The sequence below is a fragment of the Haematobia irritans genome, chromosome 5, assembly GCF_050003625.1.
Source record: "Haematobia irritans isolate KBUSLIRL chromosome 5, ASM5000362v1, whole genome shotgun sequence".
Taxonomy (NCBI): Eukaryota; Metazoa; Arthropoda; class Insecta; order Diptera; family Muscidae; genus Haematobia; species Haematobia irritans.
Window position 1 is genome coordinate 39,229,869 of NC_134401.1, and position 5,147 is coordinate 39,235,015.

A 5,147-nucleotide genomic window follows, 5' to 3' on the forward strand; every position below is an offset into this window, starting at 1 on the left:
TTTATAAAAAAGTCAAAATTTCAGAATTGACACAAACCCAAAAATGTCACTTTTAAAATACCAAATAAAAATGCTAATTTTTAATCAGTTTTTAGACAGTATTTATCTTGGCTATAAAAGCAGATTCTTTTCGCAATTAATGAAGATTTTAAAATATTTTGCCTACAGAAAGCTAAAATCCCCCCAAAAAAGATCGGGTTTCCTACATACACAGAAACAAATTTCACGAAAATTTTTCCAATTAAAATCTTAATTGAATTTTAAAACATATTCAATTAAAAATTTAATTGATTTAACAAATTTTTTAATTGAAACAAAAATCAATCACGCAAATTAATAGTATCAATTATTTTTTTAATTGGATCAATAAATATTTTAATTGACTGTCAATTAATTTTTTAATTGATACTATCATTTCTGTGATTGAAGACATTTCAATTAAAAAATTAATTGGATCAATTAATTTCGTGATTGAATCGGATTTTTTTTGTCTGTAGTCTTATTTTATTACTTGTCGTTATAAGGATTCCATTGGAACTCTTGCACTCTGTGCACAAAAACTTGTCAGTACGGACAATTGTAGCAAGAAAATTAAAGAAAAAACATATCCTCAGTATTGTTTTGTATAGTTTTGACTTGAAAGTTGGCAGCACTGGCAAAGAATTTTTAACCAATTTTTTAGACTAAAAAATCCCCAAAATTTGGCAACACTGTCTATTGGACACTCTTTTTTATATTCTAATTTCAATTCAAAAACACAATAGATAAATTCGTACAACATAATCAGTGTTGCCATTATTTCAAAAATGTATCAAAATATTTTGAAAAACTAGATGAAGATATTTTCGTATATAAAAGACATTAAAAATCCGCGGGTAAATTTTCTATGACCAATGATGTCAACTCAGATACATTTTCGTAGTTTTAAAATCAATAATCAATGGGGAAAAAATTCAAGGAAAATTCAAAGGAAATGAGTTTCAAGGAAATTTAGAACTTGGATCAGAATATAACAGTAATGTCAACTTACTTTTTCATAATATATACGAAAATATTTTTGAGAAAAAAAAATCCGAATTAGGAATCTGCATTAAATGTATCTTTGATGTGTTTTAATTTTTACTCAAGTCAATAGGAAACCTTATTTTGGGATCAATTCTGTAGAAGAAAATTATTTTGGAATTTCAAGGAAATTTGGAACGTGTTTTAAAATACATCAGTAATATCAACAAACTTTTTCATTGTAATTTAGGTTTTATTTTGAGAAAAATTCGAGATGAGGAGTTTGAATTAAATTTAAATTTGATACAGAATGTTTTGGAAATAAATGTAATTTATTTTTAAAATATTTTTATCTTCTTAACTTGTCTTGTCTACCTTTCTAAAATCTCTTTGTTATATTTTTTTGTCCCCGTTTTTAAAAAATAATCAAATTATATATTTTGTTTTTAAAACAGAATCATTTACAAAATTTAATCTCAAATTTCAGTAGAGCGTTCGCAGCCACTTGAAAAATCGGATCTTCCCTCAATCCATTACTGAAGTTTTCATTTTACTGAACTTAAAACCTTAGAAATAGGGCTCTCATAATTTTTATATATTTCTTTTTGTCCTAAAAACAACTTTAAAATATAAAAGCAACGATTTTTAGACAAATCCTACTTAGTAAAATATTTATTAAGAATAAGGATGATATAATAGAGACACACAAAAAATCCAAAATCAATAATTCACTATGTTTACTTTTTATAAACTAAAAGTAAACATATTTTCAATAAAGATTTCCCCTTGGTGCTAATGAAAGGATTGTACGATTATTTGTACAATAAATTGTTTTGAAAAAAAGTTTTATGAAACTTCATAAAACTTTTTTTCAAGGGCTAAGAAAATTCCTTTTCTCTATATTTCTAACAATATAGGTATAACCAATTTTAATTTTGGGAAAATCTAATGCATAAAAATAAAAAAAATATATATATTTATATTATTTAAATTTTTATGGGCAAATCCATCAAGTTTGGATATTTTGTGTATCTAGAATTTCATTACTTACTTTTCACTTCAACAAGCAATTGTTTTAAAATAATCAATCGAATGGTAGCTATATTTAATAAATATATATATTTTTTTAAATAAATACAAAAAAAAAATAATAATAACATAAATCTCTTAAGTTTGTCGCTCGTCGTGTAATATGTTCATGTTAAAATTTTCTAATTTATTTTTTATTATTATTATTATTTTCCCTATATATTTTTTTAAGTTTTAATGAAAACGATTTTATTTGTAATAACAATAATGTTTAAACAAAAAATACAAAAAATAAATTTAGTTTTTTTTTGTGTGTATGTAACAACTAAGGGTACTTATTTAGATTTTATTTAGATTTATTATAAATACAAAATAATGAATAATTGATTGGTAAACATTTTTTTTTTATTATTATGTTTGTTGTTTTATGATTGATTCATCTATAATTTAATTATTATTATTTTTTTAATTATTATTTTCTTACATTATTATTATTATAATTGTAATGTTACTTATGATGAAGATTATTATTATTATTGATAATTTTATATTATTCATTTAAATTTGTAATATTTGCGTTTTTTTTAACAATTAAAATAAAATGGAAATAATTATTTTTATTACCTAAAATATACAAAAAATAATTGTTTTGTTTTATTATAATTTGTTTTTATTCGTTAGGCAGTGATAATTATTATAATCAAAATATTTTTCAAAAAATTTTTATTCTCAGACAATACCTACCGATTACTACTTGGAAAGTTGTCATTGCTGATTTTACTAGAAATTATTAAACTACAGAAAATTATTTTTTGTGTTTGACTTTTCACCAATCAGCTGTGATAAGCTCCAATACTGTTTTTGGTATTCGACTGAAATACCAAAAACAGCTGATTTTTCACTATAAATTCTTTTGTTTTGGACTTCCAACGAGTCCTACGAAAGCATTCGTTTCGGGAATAATAAATTGGTCATAGTAGTTTAATTGTGTGGCACACGCACCAATCACCAATCAGCTGTGATCAGCTGACTGTAATACTCCAATACTGTTTTTGGTATTCGACTGAAATATCAAAAACAGCTGATTTTTCATTATAAATACATCTGTTTTGGACTTCCAACGAGTCCAACGAAAGCATTCATTTCGGAAATAAGAAATTGACCATAATAGTTTAATTGTGTGGCACACGCACCAATCAGCTGTGATCAGCTGACTGTAATACTACAATACTGTTTTTGGGATTCGACTGAAATACCAAAAACAGCTGATTTTTCACTAAAAATTCTTGTGTTTTGGACTTCCAATGAGTCCAACGAAAGCACACATTTCGGAAATAAGAAATTGACCATAATAATTTAATTGTGTGGCACACGCAATGGCAACGTAAAACCAATATAGGGCCAATAATGACCTGAACATTTAATTGTAATAAAGTGGTTATAAAATACAGTGAAACCTCTCAAAGTTGGACACTCTGAAAAGTAGAAAAATTTCGTGAAAAGTTTGCTATGGTATCACAATAAAATTAACCTTATATAAGGGGGTACCTCCCAAATGTGAACATAGTTTAGATGGTCATGGGTATCCACTTTTGAAAGATTTCAATGTAATTCTTTTTTTTTAGTGTTTTTTTTTATTTTTTAATTTTTTTATTTTGTTTTAAAATATTCCCCTTTTTAAAAAGAAACTTATATCGCTCCCTTACTAAGTCCTCTACCCTTAAGATTAAATTCCTGGAAACAATGATGTTTTTGCACTTTGTTTCCTTGCAAAAAAACAAGACACACTCTTTCGTTTTCAAAATCAACCTTGAAACCAGTGGAAAATAAACTAAACTAAACAAGAAATGCCAAAAGTTGAAACAAAAACAAAATTTTAAAATTACTCTGAATTTCTAACATATCGATATTTTTTGTAAGAAAAAAAGTAAAACAAAAAAAAACCAACTAAAAAAAACAAATCATCTCTTTGAAAAAGTAAACAATAGCATTAAGTTGGAAAAGAAATATGAAAACAAAAAAACCAAAACTCCCTCCTCCAAGAAACAAAACAAAAAAATGGAAAATCATATCTTTCTCTAAAAAAAGAAGAAATATTTTTTCCAACATTTTTTTTATTTTTATTTATTATCTAAATAATTTTTGTAAACAAAAAATCATTTGAGAATTAAAGATATAATCTCAGTTATTTTATAATTAGTGAAATTACCATTAGATGAAATTACAAAACCAAAATGAAAAAAAGTTATGGCTTAAGAATAGAGAAAAAGCCAAAATCAAAACAACAAAAAAATGTTTTAGTTAAATTGAATTGAATTTGGCAGCCGAGAAAATCACTACTATGTTTTCTGTTTCTTTTTTTTTACTAAAATTATTCTTGAAAAGCATTACGTTGGGTAAATTAGAAAAAAAAAAACAATTTTTGTTGCCCGTTTTATTACCAATAACTATTTTTTTATTTGTTTTTTAACATCAACAAAATATTGAAAAACAATACAAATATTAAGGTTGTCTCTTAAATAATATATTCCTATTTTATTTGAAACAAAAACAAACAAGAAACATCAGAACAGTATTGCAATTAAAAATTAAAGGAACATCCATTAGCAACAAATAATATACATTAAAAAAATCATTTATATATAATTTTTAAATATTTCTATTTGTTTTTAACACAACGGTAAATTTTGCTTCTGGATTGGTTTAAATCAGCTTAATTCCTATAATATTGCCACACTTTCACATATACTCATGAAGTATTGCCAACGTTCCATAATTCTCCAATGTATGTATGTACCGTTAGGCATACATAAAATTATGGGGAGTTCCTAATTAACATGAAACATTAACAGAGGTAATGTCACAAAAACTCGTATAGTGAGAGCCTCACTATAAACCAAACTGAGAGCACCACGAGTTCTCAGTACAATGAGCATACATAACATTCAAACACTTCTACACATTAACAAAGGAATTGCCAATATGACTATCGACTTGAGTCACCTGCATTATCTGAAACTGTATTAGTGTGCCGTGCCGTAGAGAAATTTGCGTTGCCAACATAAGATAGTTTTATGTTAGTGTTATCATTTCCCAAAAATATTGTGTAGCCTTGC